Source organism: Anoplopoma fimbria, chromosome 13 (assembly GCF_027596085.1).
Source record: "Anoplopoma fimbria isolate UVic2021 breed Golden Eagle Sablefish chromosome 13, Afim_UVic_2022, whole genome shotgun sequence".
NCBI lineage: Eukaryota > Metazoa > Chordata > Actinopteri > Perciformes > Anoplopomatidae > Anoplopoma > Anoplopoma fimbria.
The window spans coordinates 24208885-24232166 of record NC_072461.1 but is presented as its reverse complement, the minus strand read 5'-3'; the positions used below and the strand labels follow the sequence as shown (position 1 = coordinate 24232166).

The window sequence follows — 23282 nt, the reverse complement described above, 5'->3', positions numbered from 1 at the left end:
GCTCACGAACTTTTACACCAATTTGTCCCTTAATTCTCCATCGTCAATGTCTCAATCTCCCACTCCTCCCCACTGGCTATTTTTTTTTTTTTTTTTTTTTTTTTTTTTTAAAGAAAATGGGTACTGTTCTGAAAAAAACCCTGCTGTTCCTCCCCCTCCGCGTGGCCCCGGGGTGCCAGCTTTCTGCAACAATTAGGATTGTGTCTAAACAAGGATTTGTGGCTGTGAAGCTCTAAGTGCATAATCTTAATCAGTTTTTTTTTGGGGGGGGGGAAATTAAACTGATTGGATTCTCAGGCAAATAGGAAACAGTTTGGAGAGAAACAAAAAGGCCATGGAAAAACATTAAAATCGGTTTTAGGTGAACAGTTTTATCGCTGCGGCTTCGCTTGTCTGCATTTTATCGACGGTGTTTTATCTTCTAATCACTTTGTTATTGATTCGCTTGTTTACCGTCTCTGGTTTTTAATTGCTTCGTCGGTTTGTGATCCTCTTCTTGTTTTACTCTTTGTGGAGCACTTTAACTCTTCTGAAGTGGGATATAACTCAAGTTCACAATTTATATTTGTTAATAAGAAATAATGCATGTATGAGGCATTGTTTCTCTCAAGAGACACTTAAAGGGCTATTTCTTGTAATTCTTTCATGTAATCATTTGACACACTCAAAGCAGGCAACAATAATGTTTTAAAGTTTTTTTATAGTTGGGTTGCCATAACAAACAGTGATGTCATATTACACTATTTTGCACCTTTACATCACTTTTTTGGAGTAAAAAAGGATATATCTATATGGAAGCAAGAAATTTGGTTTCCTTTGGTTTTGTTTGCGCTGCTATAAAGCCTGTCGCTTATCAATAGCTAGTTAAAGGTGCTAAAATCTGTATTTCTATACAGGAAATGGATAAGATGACAACTTGTGTGTAAAAGTAGGTGCTTGTAGTGATGAACCCACAGAGAGTCACTGCTGAGTCTGCATTTTCCGTTACGGTTTTCCGGTCCGCAACTTCACCGTTCAGGTTCAGCTAAGGTTTCAGGTTTCAGCAAAAACACTCAATAGCATGAAGAGAATAAAGAGGAGCATTTAGCAGCTACTGAGGCAGATATTCCCTTATTGGATGCGGTTAATTCACAATTTAAATCTGTTGTTTTTTTTGTCAGGAGTACTTTAACACCAACACATTCTCGCTCCAAACTAGTCAAATATCTCCGCTTGGTCAGTAGCCCTTGGCACCGAAGATCTACGCACTATGTACCCCTCTATTGTTGTTTTTTTATTAACATTTCGGGACGACTTGTTAATATACGCTGCTTACATGCAAAGTGTCCTTTCAAAATAAACTTCTGTCTTCAAAGGAAGCTAGAAAAAGAGCATGTTATTGTTAACTTTACTTTACTTTACTTACAACTCACGTAACTAGCTAGAAGCAAACGAGTCAAGTGATAAAATGTCAACGGTAATTTTTAGTTTCGTTCACTATAGTGAAGGATAACACGGAGGATCAGGAGTCCAAACGGAGACTAAAAAACGTTATTACTCCTTTCAACCTTGACAAAGGCGGTGTAGACAAGATTAGCTCCTTCTGTTCTTACCTTTCACAATAAAAGCCCCATACTTAAGTTAACTGTTTACCAGAGGAAACTCAAATTCACTCAGAGCATTTCACTTCAAGGAAACTCATAAAAATAGCAGTTACACTTAAGCTCAGACAGACTGCTCTGGGTCAATGTGATCCCTGTAGTTAGTCCTCTGCATGCAGGAATCTATTGGTGCAGGTATAAATAGTTCTGATGCAAAATATTCACAGGCGGGTCTTTTATTCATAATGACCCCGGTGTTTAGGGCCTTTTAAGATAGCTAGAAACTAGATAAATTTTACCCGTAACTGCTGGATGTGTAAATAAACAACAGTTGGCAACCATATTAACTTAAAAGGTGATGATATGTCAATGTTGAGTTCACAACATGTTATTGCTGCCCCCAAGTTGCCTAAAATATCAGTTATTGTAGGTTTAAGGATTCTACCTTTTGTGGGTTTTTGACACTTATTTAACTCCCTTATACTTATTAAACAATCCCATTAAACTTGGATGTCCAATTGTCTTGTTGGATTTTAAAGAATCCATAACTGTCACAGTTCTTCCTCAATACTGACAGTTTGTCTTCCATACTCCCTGTCACTCTGTCTCACTCACCTAATTGGCTCACTCTGTTCACCTGCCTGTCACTCTCTCTCAGTTCACTCCGGCCACTCCCAGTTCCACTTCCAGCTCACAGCCCAGCCCCCTCTCTCTCACCACACTCTCCCTCACTCACCTAATCAGCCTCATGCAGTGCACCTGTCTGCCACACCCACCTCATCAGCACCATCCCTCTCACCTGCTCACTCTGCTGCACCTACACCCTGCAGTATAAATGCCCCACTCATTCACACACTCGCTGCCAGATCGTTCGTTGCATTTATGTCAGACCTTCCAGCAATTTCCCGTGGACTGATTTCCCGTTGCCGACCCTGCCTGCCTGTCTGGACTTCCCTGCCTTGCCTTGCCTGTGCCCCGGTCAAAGAGGCACAGGCAAGAGAGCCTTCTGTCCCCGACCACCGAATTCCCCTACCTTGCCTTTGCCTCGGTTAGCCACCTTAGCCTTCTGTCCCCGACCACGAGTTTAGCCTCCGCTTCCTCTGGTTTCCGTCTGCCTGATCCCCTGCCTGTTTCCCAATGTGAGTCTGACCCTGCCTGTCTGTCTGCTGTGTGCTCAGCTTTAAATAAAGCTCCAGAACTTTATCTGTCTCCTGGTCGTACTGCTTTTGGGTCCACACCACATCCGTGACAGTACGATCTGGCCAAGACATGGACCCAGCGTTCGACACCTCATCACAGGCCCAGTTCGGGTTCCTTTTCCGCCGGCTTTCCAGCTGACGCCTGTCCCGTTGGCGTTCCGGCCGACTCCTGACCCTTCGCCATTCTGGCCGACTCCTGTCCCGTCGGCATTCCGGCCGACTCCTGACCCTTCGGCGTTCCGGCCGACTCCTGACCCTTCGGCATTCCTGCCGACTCCTGTCCCGGCTGACTCCTGACCCGTCCGGCGTCCCGGCCGACTCCTGACCCTTCGGCGTTCCGGCCGACTCCTGACCCGTCGGCGTTCCGGCCGACTCCTGACCCTTCGGCTTTCCTGCCGACTCCTTCACCTACTGACCAGTCGGCTTTCCTGCCGACCCGTCGGCTATCCAGACTGCGCCTGTCTCGCCGGCTTTCTGGCCGACGCCTGCACCTCCTTTCCCGCTGGCTTTCTGGCCGACTCCTTTCCCGTCGGCGTTCCTGCCGTTCCCCTACCTTGCCTTTGCCTCGGTTAGCCACCTTAGCCTTCTGTCCCCGACCACGAGTTTAGCCTCCGCTTCCTCTGGTTTCCTGTCTGCCTGATCCCCTGCCTGTTTCCCAATGTGAGTCTGACCCTGCCTGTCTGTCTGCTGTGTGCTCAGCTTTAAATAAAGCTCCAGAACTTTATCTGTCTCCTGGTCGTACTGCTTTTGGGCCCACACCACATCCGTGACTAACGACCTTCTTTGCTTTTTATTTTTGTCGACATCTTTGGTACCTGTGAGGAGTTTAGCTTTTCTGTGGGTCAGATAAAGTCGACCAGACACTTCTTCTTCTACTTATTAAAAAAAGTAACTAAACCCACGTTTTTGGTTTCTGAGTAACAGTATCACAGATTAAACACCATATAACAGCAATGATTCACATGAACCGCTCACGGATGAAACAGTTATTGGACGTTATCTCTTTGTTTACCAGACCGCGCCACATTTTAGTGTAACATTAACCTCTCACATGACACTGACAGTTTGTTTTGGGACACAAGAAACCCCGCCCCCCCCCCCCCCCCCACACTTAGCACACAAACACACAGATCAGACAATGACTCCATTCATCTCTTCTCTCTCTCTCTGTCTCTGTCTCTGTCATCCTCCTCCTCCGCTCACATTTATAAACACAGTGAAGGTCAAAACACACAATGTCTGCCTCTCTGACCTGGATCGGCTTCAGTTGTCTCTTTTTTTTTCTTTTTTACAATCTGTTTAAGTTCTTCAGAAGCTCCAGAGCAGGCGTTTGTCTTCTTCATGGTATGGACTCATGTGGGAGTGACATGATGAGGGGTGAATTACTGCCTTGTTTTAGCTGCCATGTGTGCAAAGTTTGGCCAAAATCAAGCTTAAGACGTGTGATCTTGGTTTGATATTATGAGAAGGAAGACATTATTGGAAACACAACAAAATTTAAACGATAACACTACAAAATCCAAGCCTTATTTTGTTTTTGCAAAAAAGTGCTTCAAATGAAACGCCAAAAAAACGTTGTTGGTCTATGAACACAACTTGGTAAAGATTAAAGAAAAACCTCCTGGTTTTGGGTTGAAATTAAGATTTTGTTAAGGTGATCAGATTTCCAGCGTCATGGTAACCACATGATTAGAGAACCAACCAATGTTCTAAGAAAGAGGAAACGAGTGTTTTGTTGAGCCGCTCCACCAGCTCGACCCCCCTCTGCAGACTTTGTGGCTCTACAATAAGATCACACAACGGGCATTAAGCTTTAACGACTGGTGCTGTCATTTTTCTTGGCGCGGACAGTCTTGGTTTTTGATGGAGAGAGTATGGTATTATGATACCAAAAAGATAAAATAAAATAAATTAGTAACACTATGTTGCCCATGCATTATAAACATACTTCACCTTTTATAATCGTCTTAAAGCACATACATATCTATAACGCCTACAACAATAATCATAACACACATATTTTCAGCTTTTTGTGTTCTTTTGTGCATAGATTTAATGATCATTTTTCACTTAAAATAACCGCTTAGAGTAACAATAACAGTAAGAGTGATTATAATGCAGCATAAAAAGATTACATATTTGGAATTATAACACTTAATAACACGTAACATGTTATGACATTATTTCACTAGATCTAAAAATGTATTATGATGAAATGCAGTATAATGTAATGTGTTATGATTTTTGTTATAAAGCATTATGAATATTTATGAGTGCTCATAACTATGAATATACAGTATAAGCAGATTATAATGCTTTTTAATCCATTATAGACATGGGTGTCATATAAAGTGTTTCCAAAAAATGTCTAATGTAATTTATCATCAATAAAGGCAGTTGAAAAAAATGTATTTATCGAACTATAAAAGAATATGTATTCACTTCCATACAAACCAATTTATTAATAATTACCTTCTTTTTAAAACAGTTTTTTTATAAGGATGCGAAACAAATTTTGTCATTTCACAACGATGTGCACGAGTACCACGCAACTCTACGCAAGCACTCTTTGAGGTACTCCTTTTGTTAGATTTTTAAAAACTTCCTCCTCCAGCATTTTGCTTCTGCTTTCACTTTCCCTCGTGTCTCTGATCTCGCTTGGACGCACTCGCACAAAAAAGATGAAGAAACTTCATCTGCACAGATGAATGAACCTCAACATTTTCGACATTCTTTCCCTCGCATGTCAGCATTTGGGACTTTAAAGCACCACGGGCAACTCTTCTTCTTCTTCTTCTTCTACACTGAACTCTCTCACTGGTCAGGTGAAACATATAGAAGCCTTCAAAGACGTGTGATTTTTGCAGAGAAGTGAGGGTAGATGAGGTTAACTCAGTCACCCTGCTCAGCATGAAGAGGGACTTTACACTGTGTGTTTCACCTGACTCATGCACATTGTAGTTTTTCAGATTCAGTGGGCTATCCACAAAGAAGATAAGCAGTGAGTGAATAGTAGAGACTGATAAAAGACTTCTTACCTGATTGATGTTTTCACAAAATGTCTCTTCCTCTTTTACGACTTCTTCTCTCTCTCCTCCTTCCTTCTTTCCTTCCTTCCTTCTTTCCTTCCTCTAGTCAGTCTTGCTTCAGCTCCCTGGTATTGCTGAGTAAGTGTGTGTCGAGTCTGAGCGTGTGTGTATGAGTGTAAGAGAGTGTGTGTGTGTGTGTGTGCGCAGGCTGGTAAGAGAGTGACTCTGCTTTGTGCTGCCGACCTCGGTGAGCGTGTTGTTGCAACTGACTGAGTGACTGAGAAAGAGAGGGAGGGAGTGTGTGTGTGTGTGTGTGTGTGAGTGAGAGAGTGAGAGAGAGAGAGAGAGAGAGAGAGAGAGAGAGATTAGTTCACACACAAACACATCTCCGCCTCGGGGAAACACCCCACTCCCTCTCCTCCTTCTGTCTTTTTTTGTTCATATCTCCCACATCAGGTCTTTTCTTTTTCTTTCATCTGATCACCTTGAAGGACTCGTGAAGCAAAAAACATTTAAACTCCACCTCCTCATCAGTCTCTGCTCCCGTTTTGACTCCAGCTGATCCTCCTGCTTGATTTTTAAGTTTTTAACCTCCTGTTTTCTGTTGCCTCTCCTCCTCATAGTCGTTCAGTTTTGCTGTTGTGAATCCCCGAGCATCATAAATAAGTTAAAGAGAGTCGGCACAAAGGCAACAAAACAAGCCAAATACCTCTGATGGGCTCCTCTCTTTGTGAGCTGTTGCTTTTTTGTTTAACCCCATATCAGTGTTTCCACGTTTTCTCTGCCTTTGACATTGGAGAGAAAAGAAATCGTTTCACTTTTCTAATCATTTCAGGGACAAATCGCTTATCAACGGTTGTTGATGTGACTGAACAGAACTTGGTAAATGTTGGGACGTTGAGCGTTAGAGAAGCATGGCATGAATACATTGAAAGAAGATTCTAGATTTAAAAATGTCCGATCACAGTCATGCACTTGCAAGATTGTTTCTATTTAAAGATCTTTTGCAACCTCTTAAGTTAAACTGCAAAAAAACAAAAATACATCTCCATCTCTTCAGTAATGTCTCAGAAATAAGAATCCGAATTTTTAAGAGCTTGCTGCACTTGAATCAATGCAAAGTAAATGACTCAACTTAATGTATTACTCGAAACAAGTTGTTTGGAAACAGGATAAAACATTCTTACTTTCCTTTGCTCCCTCTTTAAAAACGTCAAGGACTTTAATTCAGACAAAAATGATTCAATCAATACGTTTTTTTTAAAGACACAATTTGCCAAATTTGCCATCCAGATCAATCCCTAGACATGTTGCAGAGAAGAAAAAAAAAAACGCTGAGCACATGAATGAACACTGACTGCTAATACAAAATGACAGCCAGCAGTTTAACCTTGAGGAGACCCCTACTCAATTCTCTTTAAGCCCATCACAGCGATTACAGAATTTAGCTTTAGCCTGATAATCTGCTCTAGATCCACATTAAACTGCTCCTCGGTAGGCTGAGCAGACGGGGTGTGCAATAACTCACAGTTTCTTGAAGTATTTGGTTTTGGTCTCTGTTCTTGCAACGCATTTGAAATTAAAGTTGAAAATACAAACATTCTGCGTCAGTTTCGAAGGTGTTTATATCCACATCTGTATTAACACGCCTTTGGGTAAGAAGGGCTACGAGCCCAAGTATGGATGTAAACAACCTAAAACACCCTTAAAGATGAAACTTTGTACTTTAACTTCATATTCAACCCTGTCTTATAACATTTCATTTAATATACATCTTATACAGCATTAGCAAATATCACCCAATTAATGTGTTACATATTTTCCTTCCAATTTCTACTTTACACTTTCTACTACGTTGGTTATGTTAAGGCAACTCGAAGCATTCGGTCAGGGTGCTTAATTAAACAGTCGGAGTATTAATATAGCAAAGAACAAATGTTTGCTATGTAAAGATATAATGAAGCAATGAAGCTGCTCACCCTCTATTTGTGTTGTTATCTGAGCTTCTCTGTGCTTTGCCTGATAGTTTTCATACATTTTCAGGCCCGCCGCTCGTGTATTTTAGTGCATGTGAGCGTGCACCACTGGTTTGCTCCGCACTGCTCACGTACGCCGATTAAAGACGGTAACGCCACCCTAATCGACAGCGTCGTCGCGGAAATATAGCACCAAACCCTCGCGTTCCCCCTCAGGTAAACACTGTTAGCTCTGTCAGCACTGTTAGCTGCAAGTTGAGAGGCAATTGATATCTTTTACTATACATTAAAGGTGAACTTTTAGAGTATAAGTCAGATTTTTATGTTTTAATTTGTAGGACAACGGAGCTCAATGGCATAGAGGAATTTACAATATATATATATCTATATATTACAAACGTTTATTTTGAAAAGACTGTATGCACGTAATGAATGGAAATTGGCAGGTGTTGCTTGACTTTTGTTGGAAATTGCACGAAAAATTTGAGAAAAAATGTCGTTATATCACACAAAATCCAGTCTCTACTGTCAAAGTCACATTAAAACGATATAAAAATGTTTTAAAATGATTTTAAGGGTGAAGTATTTCCTTTAAGGAAATTTGTATTATTTAAACATGTTTTATTGCACTAATAAATAAGGTTTGCAAAGTCATCAGTTAAGTTTTGATACAAATTTAAATCACATGCTTCATGTTTTCCCTCATTCGTTCTCCAAGTCTGCTTCCACTTAGTCAAAACACATTTTGTTTTTACCGATACACCAACTTATAGTATTTATAATACCTTTTTTTGATAATTTCTCGTGTTGCTATTCAGGTTCTTTAAATGTGCAAAATACTTTATTATTATTTTTTTATGTTTATGAATGCAAGTGGATTGAAAATGCTTTTTTTTTTATTTTTCGTGTTGGAGCAGAGAGCCAAAACAATGAGAAACATATCTCTGACAGACTGCACATCTATATATCTGTGTGAGTGAATGCGTGTTAAATCATGTAGGTAGGTGGGCAGGGCGTGTGAGACTGTGGGGGGAGATAGAATTTTTTAAAGAAGCCCCCCCCCCCCCCCCGTCCGTCTCTCTAAACAAAGCTGCTCCACCAGCTGAAATATGGAGTGAATATGGAGCCTCTGGTATCTCCATGTTTCTGAAGAGGGTTTTCTTTCTTTTTTCTCTCCAAAACAAAAAGCTGACCCCCCGTTGAGATTGTCTGCGGGGGGCCGCACTCGCCGAGCCATCTTCCTCTCCCTCTGGGAGACACTCCACCAGCCCCTCCTCCCCTCCTCCCTTGTTAGTCTCCATCACCCCCACCCCCACCCTCCCCCAATCCCTCTCTCTTCTCATTTCCCTCCCTCCGAGGCTTCACTTAACTCTCGCTCTGATCGCTTTTCCCCCAGAAAACAACTCTTCTCCTCTCTTTTTTGTCATCTTTCCTTTGTGTTCAGGTAGTTATCTCCTCTCCTCTCTTGCTGTCTCTCGACCTTCCCCTCCTCTGACCCCGGCCTGTAATCTCCCTCCTCTTATCTGTCTTTTTACAACTTCTTGGGAAAACACTGCCTTTTTTCTCTCCCTTCTCTCTTCTCCCCCTTTTTTTTATTTTTATTCTGTCGTTTTTTCTCCCCGTGATTTGGCGCTCGCTGGAGCCTGTGAGAAGAACCCAGGGGGTTGGTTGCTCTATGAAGCGACATCTCTGAATAAATAAGCATGGGTAATTTGCTCCCAAACCTTATTTTTTCTTCTTCTTTTCACCCACCCAGTTTAGAGAGGGGAGATAAAGACACAATAAAATGGTTGGAGATCCTCACAGAGGCTCATTATATGGTTGTCAGTGAAGTTTTCTCACAGGGCTTTGTGACGGATCGCTCTGCTCCACTCCGCTCCGTCTAATTCTTTTCAAGGCAAATTATCTATATTGCATTACTGTTTTTCAGTTCTTTTTTTGGGATGAAACCAGTCTCATTTAAGGAAGTAATGAACCGACAATTCTGGCTGAACTAAGGAAGATCATTGAGAACAAATTGCACCTCACACGCCCAGCCAATGAGACTCTGATAAGGATTAAGCCATTTCTGAGCAATTTGCCTCCATAAAAAGGGAAACATTTCGTGCAAAGAACTGGCCGGGGCTCATCCTTCCATGGATGTTGTAGCACCAATTTAATTATCTGTCTCTCTCCGCTACACAGACACACACTCCTCCATTCATGGCCCCGGTGAGGGAAGTGTGTTAGCGCCAGGTCAACTGTGAACATCAGGTATTAATAATGCAGGACAGGAAGCAACCCCTCCGACTACAAAGCCGCACACTTGGACTCTTCGTCTCCGCTCTCCATCTCACCGCTGTGAGCTACATAACCCGACTCAGACTTGGAGGAGACCAGATGTGTGTGCAGGGGAGGAAACCCACAAAAAAACAGCTTCCAAAACTTAAAAAAAAAAGTTTATATAAGTAGAATTGAGCAAGAGATACCATGGGGAGAATGTTAATGTAAAAATCTGACATGATATTTTCACCTATACATCATTAGCTGTGGCTTTTACAAAAAATATGTGACAACGTTTGTGTTGTTTTGAACTCACTGATAATCAAAATATGAAATAATGTATTGAGTGTAAACATCTTTAATAAACTCTCACTATTACGTAGTTTGCAGGCATATTACAGCTAGTTTGTGAACACAGTGGGTTTCCTTATAGAGGCTGTCATCAATATTCTAATATATCAAAAAATGTATACCCTGACTAATGTGAAAGGGTTCGCTTAAAGCAGGCTGTTCTCATATAGCAAAAAAATAATGCACTGTTATCTGTAGATATCCCACAAAAGCAAAAGGTATGTGATCCATGTTATTATTAACCAGGAAGTATAAAGATCGCAAAATGTCACAAAGGGCGTGCGGGAGGGGAGGTCGATGGGTTCATCAAACAACAGACTTTCCTCCAGGAGACCTCTGTTCGTGTGTCGTACTTAAGTAACGTAACTTCCCTTGTTATATTGACGAAATTTCAGTTTTGTACTAATTCAACCGTACTAATTTGTTTCTTTTTAAAAAGGGAGTTTATTATTTAATGACTGTATACATGTAACAAGTGTAAATTATTAATATTTCTGGATATTTGGCTCTTACAGCACCTTTAGGTCAATTTAATACCATGAGTACTAACTAATGCGCTCCTGAATGTAATTGTGTTATTTTGTTGTCTAGTTAGTTTAGTTGTTAATCATTTTTTTATGCGCTCATTTATTCAGTTTTAATTGATCTCTTGACATCATTGACAATAAACGCATGCCATAAATGAATCCACTGGATTTATATGAAGGTTGAATTAAAGAAAATGAACTAAATTGCCTTCCTTTTCCAGCTGCAGTCATGTTGCTCCTTTGCTGTGACCTCATTTATTTTGCCGGTTTTGCAAAACTATGTTCTCCAAGCTTTTCTTTTAAATACTGTGCACTAGAACAATCCATCGCCGTAAACAGAAGCCTTGTGTTGCAAACTGCCGTAAAAACGTATTTTTAGACGTATGCTCCAAATGCGCTGTAAACCAACAATACCATGTCCAAAGAATGATGCCAAAACCCAAAATAATAGACATATCCATCATGCCTTAATTGGAAAATGCTACATTGGGAATAAGGCCTAATTTGGAATATTTGCATAGCCCATATCAAATTCAGAATATTAACATTTTCAGAATAATAATGGAATATTAGTGGTCATGCAACCGTAGTCAGTGTCGAGTTCCCACCTTGTTTCCATTGCTTCCAAGTGGCTGAAATAATCAGTTTATTCAGGTTTAAATGGAGGATGCTTACCACGCTATGCAACATGCTCCATCACCAAAACGGAAAGTAAAAAGAAAACGAAGAAATGGCTAAAAAGCTTGGTCGGCACAACACATAGCCTGAGGGGAGTTGTGTTCTGGGAAAGCGAAGCCTTTCTAAAAGAGTTGGGAAAACTGAGGCTCTAATTTTTTACAAAAAAGCGACTCTGGCTTTGATAAAACATGCATGCACTCTCTCCGTTTGACCATGTTTTTGTTGAAAATTGGTCTGTTAAATGCAAGAAACACAAAAGGATGAAATGTGGGGACTTGATCAGGTTTTTCTCATGTTTAAAGCTCAAGAGATACAGCTAAATAATACATTTCTGAGCTATGAACACATAGATATATATGTTTATATTGAATTACTTGGTGAGCATTTGCTACCTCTTGTTTTTCACATTTTTCAAAGTTGTCACTGGCTGAAAGCTACGCATTTACCTTCTCTTATTGAAATCAGTAACTCTTCCACAATGCTCTGTTTCTTTATAGGTGTTTAAAAAAGATGTATAACTCAGAGGAAATGCAAAGTCTTGCCTTCAAAAGAGGCTCCACATCTTTATCAGCTGCCCTCGTGGCTTCAGTTTAATGGTGTACTTTGGACTGAGTGGCCTTTGTTGCTTGCAGTAATATTATTTCTATGTAAATTTACGTTGTAATGATAATACCTTTCGGATGCATTTCTTCTGCTGAGTCCGCCTTTATCACGAGCAGCACAAATTCTCTCTTTATTGTGTTTGTTAATATGATTGTTTTGCTCGTTTTACTTCACAGCATTTCGTGCCACAGATAAGAAAACTACAATTTTATTATTATTATTTGTATTGCTTCACTGACTGTTTTGTTCCTGTGGATAAATTGATTCACAAAAAGAGCTGAAACTGAAATTCTAATAAAGGTTATCTCACTCAAGCACAACAGAAATGACTGGAAAGAACAATGGGTAAGTTTACAGCATCCATCTTTTTACATGAACTTAACTTTTATTGGAAAAACACCCTCTAAGACATTTATACTATCACATATATCCCGATTAAGCTCAGTCTTCTGCTTCTGTGTCATGCTATTCCCCTCCTTGAGGTTCTGAAGATTTATCGTTTTTGGTAAATTGAGCCATATTTTGGTGTTTGGAACATGGAGAGCCTGAGATGATAGGAAGATGCTTCTGCCAGGTGTAGAGATGATCAGCATAACGTATAACTATTCAGAAATAGACAATCTTCTCGCTGATGGTCTGGTTTACATATGAAGGTCATATAGAGCCTTCAGTATTGCATTGAGACTATTTCATAACCAGTTAAAAGTTCCTCAAGTTGTTTTTTCGACAGCACATTATACATGTACGCCCGTGCTTTTCCTCGCCATCATTTGTAATAACCTTATCCAACCAGTGCATTATTTAAACCGTATGTTTCACAGTCCGCCATTGCTTCATTGGTCTTGAAAGAAGCAATGCATTTTGGGGCAGTCAAATATGTCTAAAAGCTCACGTCATTCTCAGCAATTCTTACCAATCTAGTAATCATCTGGGCATTTATCACGTACACAAAGTCCACATTCTATGCAGTATAAATACTACATAATACATACTAAATTTTAAATCTTTATGCGATTTTAGAAAGGACCTTAGTGGGAACCTGAAGGACTTAAAACAATCTCCTTTAGCAGGCAGTTGAGGGCAGAATCATCTCTAGCTGACAACAGGATGACTTTCTCGAGATCTTCTGATTTTGCACAAAGTGATCATAATTAAATATGGCAATACTTGAGAAGGTAAATGAGAAACAGTTTCAGCATAAACAAGCTCTATAACATTCTTACCACCGTTGACAATACGCAACAAGATTGAAACAAGTTAATTAATGAAATACATCGACATCAAATATTTTATTATTATTATACAGAAAAGGATTGTGATTACAGAAAAAGTTCCTGAGCACTACACAGTCACATAATAAGTCCAATAATTGCATTACAGAGTTTGTGCTCATTTAACTGGACATATTTTGTAGAGCTGAGATAAACAGCTATTTGCTCTCTGAAGAGAGAAAACCCCCGCTCGGTGAACATTTGGTCTCTGCCGGAGCGGCTAAACTCTCCATGTTGCATAGGAACAAATGCTGTTCATTAGCCACTGATGAGTCGTGTAGCTGCGACAGGCCAAACGAGAACGGAGGCTAATTAGCCAACCGCTTGCCAGCTGGGACGTCAAACCTTTGCGCCCCTAGATTGGGTTTTTTGTCTTTGTGTCTGGGCCGAGTAAATAAGAGAGCAGCCACAGTAGAGAAGAGATCCCAGGAGAGGCTGTGATCTTACTGGTTCAGCGACAGACTTTGTAGTTGTAAGAGGTGGTGGCTGTTTGGTTTACATGTGGGATGACGTCTGATTATTGAAAGTGTTGAAGAGTGCTTCCTTACATGTCTCAGGTTAGCGTTTCCTCATTTGTATGATACCTTACAAAAAAGTTACTCCTCATTTTTCGTGCGTTTTCATATGAAAGCCAGCAGCAAGTGTCGATTTACGCTCGTTACACGCAAACAGTCTTTTCAAAATAAACTTCCATTTTCATAGTACACAACAGTTCAGTTAAGGCAACTAAACAACTAAGTACGATTTAGGAGAAGATCGTCGTTTGGGCTCACTGAAGTCAACAAATTAAATGACAAATAAGTCATCATTCGTTTCACATCGGGAACAAACAACAGGCTTCTGGCTTCATTTTTTTGTTGGATCAAACCACCGCCTCCCCGCCCTCTTCATGTGTCTTTTGCGGTCTTCACACTTCCTCGTTCTTGATTCAAGGATAACATACGAAATGATTTTGTGGCTATCTTCGAGTTACGGCGCATTATTTATTGTAGTTATAGCTACGAATTCTGGATGAGACCATCCTGTTCATATTTAAGTGCTTATTTTGTCTTTGGATTTTATGATTATGAGGTTTGCATTTGTTCCTTTTTTGAAAACATGTCCCTCCCTATGACCACATTGTCACCCCACATGGGAAGTGTGAAGGATAATTTATCGGGCCCTGATCAGACAGAGAGTGTTTTAGCGTCTTGGGGTATTTTGTTTGTAATTGTTTAAATGGTAGTGAAGTGCTTTGATTGCATTGCTGAGCGCCTCACGTTTTTCCCACGCTGTGCCTCACATTTTTGCGGGACCGCTCTGAACGCCTTGAGTAAAAAAAGACAAATGTATCATTCACTTCCCATCTGTAAATGTCCCACGCTGGAAATTCCTGTCGCCAAATTAAGTGAAGTTCAAGTACTCTGAAAAGTCAAGTGGACTCCAGTTGTGAAGAACCAGTTTAACTTGGTAAACTGAAAACAAGAGTTTTCATAGCAGAAAATACTGCTTATTTTTCCACAATTTTAAAACCAAATTTGTTATATTTGTCATAATTCTTTATTAATTCAAATTTGTGCTGGGTGGTTAATTACCCAATTTTTCTCTGTGACAAACATCAGACGCATATTTACATCCTTTACCTGGACTTTAAAGTCTATTGTAAACTCACACAGGTGACTTTCATTACTTTGGCCTCAGAGGGAGGTCTGTGTCTGCAGATTGCACTTGATTTGTCTGTTCAGGTTGGACAACTTCTTAAAAGGAGGCCTAATCAGCCAGAACAAGTGACAACACCTCTGTGGAAGCCAAGGGTTTTAAAATATACTGAAGTCAAACCAATGAGCATAGAACACAGTTTGAATTTTTTAAAGGACACAAATATGTATATAAAAGATTAGTGTTGAACAGCAAAATTGTTTCACTTTCACATGAATAAGGTGGTGCTGGAAGATTAGTGATGTTTTGTTTCCATGTTTTGTCAAAAAGAGTAATTGAGGTAGTGACATGAATGAGACATTCTGGATTGTCTGGTTTAAAAGTCAGTCAAGCGTTCAATGTGTTGAATTCATGTCAAAGTTTAACTCTGATATTCAAAATTCAATTCAAAATAATTTATTTCATGTTTTGAATCAGATTTTTTTTTTAGCAGTCTTCGAGTTTTAAGTGTGTGAAAAATCCAGAGTCCCTGTGGCTTTAAGTGACAAAAATGCAACTGTGATTTTTAACCAACTGCTGACTTGATAGATTTTAAATAAAACCTCAGAAGCAGGGTTAATGCAATTGTGTCTGTGCACATATACTGGGTCTCTAACTAATAACTTGCTATGTATTCTCTGGAGAGTAAAAGAGACTTTTTCCGACAGAAAATACTTTTTCACCAACATATACTCATACATCAGTTTGTATGATATCTTACGGAAAGTTACCTCTAATGTTTGGTGCGTTTTTCTACAAAAGTGATCATTTCCGACAGTCTTTACGAAATATATGTCTGTCAATTTTGTTATGTCCAGGCAACAACAATACCTGGTTATGTTGAGGAAAAGATCGCTTTTTGAGTTAAAATAACTACGGAATTGAAGTTACATGAAAAATAAATCAATGTTGACTTTTTCTTTTCAAGCGCGGCACGAACAGCGGTCTCCTGGTTGAAAGAGCATTTTTTGTTGAAAAAGTGTGTTGAAGTGGTCTGGAAGGCCACGTTAAAATACCACGGCCGCCGAAGGCTGCCACCGCTTCAAGGCTTATTCAAAAACAGATCTGCATGTTGGTGTGTGCAGACACCTCGGCTCTGTCAAAACCAGGAGGTGTATTTTGCTTTTTATCTAAAAATATGTATGAAAACAAGCAGAAGAAGTATAGGTACAAGATCAGCTGTGACACATTTTGTAACACTGACTCTGCACACACACACACACACACACACACACACACACACACACACACACACACACACACACACACACACACACACACACACACACACACACACACACACACGTACCTTCTTGACACTGCTGTCAGTGCATGTTGGTAGGAGATATGTGCTACATCCTAGAATAGACATGAACTGTCATCCAAGTACGAAAAACTCAGATTCAAGCAGCGATTCAGAACCGAGCATGAAGGCCTGCGGTGGGACTGTAGCCGCTCAGACACCCGCATACACACACATAGTTTAAATAAACAGACACACACACACACACATCACAGACTTTTTGGCGGCCTGTCGGCGAGCGTAGGTTAGCGAGAACTAAATAAGGAAAGACACGAATGAGGAGTGGGAAGTAAGAGAGGAAAAAGGATGCCGGTGCAAACTCAACATCTTAGTGAGTTAAATTTCACCGATAGGAGAAATCTCTCCTGCTCTTGTCCAACAATCCCTAATTTCTCCTGCTCATTTCACCTCACCTGTCCTTGCTCAACTGCCCAATCACCTGCCAGTATATAAATACTCCTCAGACAGCATTCATCCCATTGCCAGATTGTCTTTCGGAACAATTTTTTTTTTTGGTGCTTTTCTGAACACGGAGAACTTGGCATTCAGAAAAATAGATGTCATAAAAAAGTGATGGATGTCTCCGTGTTGCTGTTTCTGCCTTAATCAAATAATTCATGCTTGCTGTCACTCAATCTCTCCCCCCGACTCCGAGCCTTAAATATAAAGTGTGTTTGAGCGACATCACCGCTCGAGTCCTGGTTGCATGTCAGCCCCTCTTAATCACAATGAATGCCATAAAGTTTCGGGGTTACTGGGATACATATATGCACAAGGATGCACATTTGCACACACGCAATGCAATACAGAAAGAAGAAAACCGCTAGCGAGTAAACATGAAACAAAGCAGAAGGAGATGCATTCAACACAGTTTTTAGACCTCAAAGATATTCACAATGTGTTTGTTGCAAAACACTGAATGTAACTTTTGTTATCAAAACTCCACAGAGCACATTTTACTTTAGATGATGAAAATGTGCACTGATTCAAATGCTTTTTACAAGATTTTTAAAGCTTTGCTGAAAACTTGTGCAACACTTTAATGGAAAGGTTTAACTGTTGCCTCGTTGTTTGTATTTTTGAGCAATGATCATTTCTGCACCAATAGTTTTTCCATGAGATGTCATTCATGTGCAAGTTTCTTCTATTTTCACAACCCTCTAGTTTATTTACACCAAAGAAAAGGAGCATTGCTTCTGAAGATCAGCGTTTTTCAGGGTTGCCAAACTCTCCTGCTTTTGGAACCAGACATACGTTTCCAGCTTCAGACTTAAAACCATGACCTACAATACTATTTTTGTCTGTCGTGCCAATATGACATTTTTATATGCTGCCAATATATAACTTACAATATTTGCAGTTGTGGTTTTATTGTGTAAGTTTATCCATGAATACAACCTAAAGTTATTAAATAGGCAAATTAAGCCACGAGATGGTATTCCAACATTTCATGACACTAATTATTCCAAAAATATCTTCTTTTGAGAATATTTTAGTGGTGAATTTTTACCCAAATTACTCAAAAAAGGTAAAAAATAAGTTCTCAGTGTTATCTCGCCACACATTTTTTAATCAGATTTTTGCTTCTAACACAAAACAATGAAGAGGAATATGCACCATTAAAAGCATGACCACTAAAAAGTCTGAATAATCCACAGAAAACACTGTTTTCATACTTTATACTAAAGATATAGTCCCTGTAATTGGTAACCGTATTTTATTGGCATGTATGAACAGCTTGGTGTGTAAAAGATATTGAAAATATAAGGAAATACAACACAAAAACAACAGCCTCATGCAAGAGAGATCGAGTTTACAATAAGTCAAATCAATTTATTTTGCTCACAATCACCGACGACAAATTTGAGGCTATACAATCTGTTGTATAGGACACCCTCAATCTTTAGATCCTGGAAGAGAATCTTCTTTTGATTTAGAAAAAAAGGAAATTGTGTTTGAAATCAAGGTGGTGAAATGATTGGTGGGTTCCCAAAGGAAAATCTCACTGGACCCCAAAATGCAAACAACAGCCCCGGTCTCAACAATAACCACAATATATACTTCTAAGCATCGTAAATATGCCGCACAGAAAAGTAACTTGTAGTAAAAGTCAGATGTGGCAACATTTGCCCTTTTCATCTCTTTTAGAAGATGAGATGAGCTTGATCTCATAATCAGTTTTAAATGGCTTGAATTACAAACACATAGCTCACAGTGAAAAACAGGAAGCAGCCACATCTGGGTGGCAATAAAACAAAGAACCACTGAAACGGATTTGAAGGGAAATAGTTTCATGATAGACTGATTGAAGACATGGTTCATTACAGAGGAAATCACACGTTTTTGTTTGACGAGAGTTTTTCAAGCTTTGCTTTCAGTCAGTGTAGCAACAGCTTAGGAATGAAGATTGTAAAGATATGCTTTCTCTGCCATGTGAAGACTCATATTAGTTAAGACCATAGACTGTATATAGTAAGTGGACATCCTCACCATGTCACAGATTAGTTTGGACTACAGTTTTGAACCCTCGTGTTCGGCATTTTGGCCGCTGCCATCTGTTTTGCGAAACACAAGTGACATCCGAAAGCTGGAAAATACATTTTTAGGTGATATAAATGTTAAAGTTAACTATCATCAACTGAAAGAAACACTATGAAAGGGTTAAAGTTGTAAGACGAAAACGCAGACAGCTCCAAGACCGGACAACGCCGTGGTAGCAACCTGTCAATCACAAGGTAGCCACGCCCTAAAGCATACTCTTCTTTATGGTCTATTTGACTCTAAATGGACCATAATTAACTAAATGAACATCATGATGTATTGGAGAAGACTTGAAACTAGAGATTGAGACCATAAACTCATGTTTACAATGTTTACTGAGGGAATAAATCAAGTCATTTTCTCATAGACTTCTATACAACCAGACAACCAGAGGAGCTTCACTGCTCAAGACAGATTTTCGTTTACCACCCCAGGTAGCAGGGGATTTCAGTTGAGAACTTGATCTCAACTTTTATTTTTGGTGAAACATTTATACAGATTGTTTTTCAGTTTTCAAGTGTTTTCTGGTGTGAGTTTCTCGTCAAATTTGGTTATTTTTTAGAGATTTCAGATATAAATAGGCAGCCACAGCAAATCTTTATATCGAAGCGAAACCTTTTTTTTGTCACGTGCAACATAGTTTTTTTGCAATTTCTTAAAATATCTTCTTAGCAAACAGAAGAATCAAGGACCTTTTTTTTCATTCTCCATTCTCTAAATTTGACTTAATGGTTTGTGTCCAGCATGGATATTTAAGTTTGAGCTAAAACTTTTTGGTACAACCGATATTTGTGAACAAAGATCACTCGCTCCAGAAGCTTGAAACGAGACAGACGAGAGGACGCTCTCTGACATCCTCGAGGGACGACTCCACTGGCAGCCGACCAGAGACTGACTGAGTTTAAAGGCTGAACAGCTGCTTGCAGCTTCTTTTTGCACAAAGGGGCTTCTCTTTATCCTGCATTTAATCAGACACTGCAGGCCTGCTTCTCTGCACTACTGAGGTTAATGAGCTTTAAGTGAGTGTTTCCCTGTTTACAGCCCCACTTTGGGATATTTTTCCCTCACTGCATACATTTTAAAGTTCATTTATTTAGATTTCTTTAGGTAATTTTATGCCATTATTAGATAGTGACGTGAAAAAAATTCTACTTAAGTCAATCTTCACTATAGATAAATAAAAGGAATTATTGTAAGATTCCCAGTTGTCCTTACTTGAATATGTAAATTTATTCAGACTGGTCTCATCCAACATTTATAGCTATTCCTAATAAGTAATGTGCTATAATTTGTATGTTATCCATATATGTTTGAACCAGGAAGTATAAAGACCCTATAATCCCACAAAGGATCCACGGGAGAGGAGGTGGATGGGTCTAACAAGCAGCGATCTTTCAGCCAGGAGACCGTTAGACGATAAGACGATAAGTCAGAGTTAATTTATTCGTCACATAACTTCGATAACGGCACTTCTGTTGTTATTTTAACTCCAATAACGATCTTTTCCTCAACCTAAGTAGTTTTGTTGGCTGAGTTTGTTCCTGTGAGGATGGAAGTATAATTTGAAAAGACAGTATGCGTGTAACGAGTGGAAATTGACATGTGTTGCTGGGCTTTCGTGGGTAAAAGCATGAAAAATGAGGAGAAACGTTTTTGTAGGATATCGTACGAAACCGTTGTGTGAGGATACGTTGGTTTATTTCAAAACCAATCTGAAGTCATGAAGATCTTGATAGAGCATACATGCAGAAATATTCCGAAAATTGAAAGTAACATTACAACCTCTCAGCTTTGTGCACTTTGCCCCAGATCACATGGAATCACTTATAACCAGCAGGGAGGAGGCAAATCGATGTTGTGTAACCGTCGGTCCAGACAATTTATACAGGAGTCGAGAACATCTCCAAGGTCTTCATCTCATCTTAACCTCCAGACACCCGAGCCATCTCACATAAAGCATGCCAAGGGTTAAGGACTCAGATACCTTTCAAAATACCAAACATTGAAAATGCACATACCATACTTTTTTTCTACCACATTAAGAAATCATAGAGAGACGGGTCAGAGAGATGCAGCAAGTTATCTTTACTCACTTTTAATTACAATGAGTTAAATGCATTTGCTCTGATCTTTGTAGTATCCACATTTAATATCCAACAGTTTCATATGATAATATTAATCTGGAAGGGATTTAACATCGTAACAAAATATTGCACTATGTCTACCAGCTGTAAAAAAAAAAACATATTTACACATTATCATCCTTTTGATGTTTGAATAAAATGGTCCTCTGATTAAAAGTAGTTTTCACCTCAACATTTTGCTGGTTGATAATTCAATGCCCTGAACAAATGTGAAACTTTTTACTGCACTAAAAAAAGCCAGTGTGTGTAGAAATAGGAAATTCTGTCTGACTTTGGCACCCCTCGGTTCTAAACCCAACTCACAGACGATCTGATCGAGGGACACAGACTTAAAAGTGCCTACACAAAATGTGTGAGAATACGTGAGGTCCAACTAATGCATTAAATGTATTCCCTTGCTCATAAAACACCTGCATAACCAAGTTTTTGAATATCATAATTGTGCAATGTTTACATCAATGAATGCTAGCTTGCAGTCTTCCTCTTTATGCGTTTGAAGCTATAATTATTTGCGCTTCACAATCACCTCCACCTTCTGTAAGTCAGTTGAATTTCAAGGTAAGCGGCAGAAAAGTGTATTGCCTCATCCACGTGTTTAGCCACATAAAGCTTCTACCGTAGCGCGAGCAAGAACAAATGCTCTGTTTGTCACATTATTCTCCAAAGCGCCATGTAGCAGACGAACAAAATGTACTGTAAGAGTAAGAAGACAACAAGTGTAACCGGCAAAATAGTGTAAAAGTATTAGATGCATTGTTAAGAAACAAAAGGTTGAATATCCTGCAAACAATTAGATTTTGCAGGTAAAATATAGACTCAAATATAGATGTTTTTTTTTTAAAACCACCAGTTCCTTAAGCATTTAAACAATTGGCCTTCTTCCTTAGTCTTGTTAAAAGTGCTTTTATCAGTGAATATTTGTGACAGTCACATCTGAAAAGCTCTTATCGTGCATGCATAATCACAAAGACTTTCAATTACGTCATTTTCTGGCGTGCACACCTTGTGCCGGCGATTATAAACCAAGCTTTAACCAGAGAAAACAAGGAGCACTTGTTAAAACCCTGATCCATAGCACCTCTAGTGGTGAAAAACTTCACGTGGTACCTTTTTTTAAGGACTGAAAGTTACACAGTGTCTCAGACAAAAAGATATTTGAAAGATGATACTGAATCATGAAATAATCCATTCCACATGTGGTTGCTTTAAGAAGAGCTGCTTCTCTGGTTGAGTTTTTATTCACATCGGAGTACTGAAAAAAAATGCTCATGAAGGGGAAACCTTAATGAGTTTGCCTGGTTTAAGCAAGAACGCTCATGTTATTGTTGTCAGTGTTGCTCATTGTTAATTCTCTCTGTCGGACTCGCTCCCTCTGGCCCAGCACAGTGAATTGGGTGTGTTGTGTCTGGAGCCCTGAGCCTAGAGATGCTCCACTATGACGCTCCTCTGAGCCTTTGTGGCTGGATGACAGCAGAGGAAAGGGGAGAGGAGAGAGGAAATAAGGAGAGAGGAAATAGATTTAGGGGAGGAGAAAAGACCAAACAAGAAAGGAGGAAATAATAGGAGAGGGGAGCAGAGGAAAGGAGACGAAGACAGGAGATGAAACAAAGAGAGAGAGGGGAAGAGATTTTAGAGGAAAAGGTAAAGGAGAAGAAAGGAAATGATAAGTGTTGAGGTAACCAGAAGAGAGAAGAAAGGGAGAGAGGAAATGAGGACACATAAAAAGAAAGTAAGAAGAAGAGAAAACTGAAAAGGAGAAGAAGCAAGCAGAGGAAAGAAGAGGAGAGGAGGCAGGGTGACGAAAACAAAGAAGGGAGAGGTAAGGAGACAAGAGAGGATACGAGGATATGAGAAAAAGGAGGCATAGAGTGGAAACAAGGAGAGGAGAGCAGAGAAAGGAAATACAAAGAGGAAATGAGGACAGACAGGATAAGAGGTGAGGGGACAAAAAAGGAAATGAGGCGAGCAGAAAATAGCAAACAAAAGAAACAATCAGAAGAAGAAGAGAGGAGGCAGGGTAATGATAGGACTGAAAACAAGGAGAGAGAGGAGAGGAGGCACGAGAGGTAACAAAGAAAGGAGAGGAAAGGAGGCAAAGAGTGGAAAAAAGAAAATGAGAGCAGAAAAAGGAAATGCAAAGA

General features: G+C 39.7%; 1 protein-coding gene across 1 annotated transcript in view; it reads right to left on the bottom strand.

The window, feature by feature from the left end:
- Positions 1-6060, bottom strand: part of hs3st1l2 (heparan sulfate (glucosamine) 3-O-sulfotransferase 1-like 2) — a 28263-nt gene extending 22203 nt beyond the window's left edge. Inside the window, exon 1 of the mRNA XM_054611095.1 lies at positions 5818-6060. The gene's annotated coding sequence lies outside the window, so the exon portion shown is untranslated. The remainder of the gene's footprint in view (positions 1-5817) is intronic.
- Between the last annotated feature and the right edge of the window lie 17222 nt (positions 6061-23282).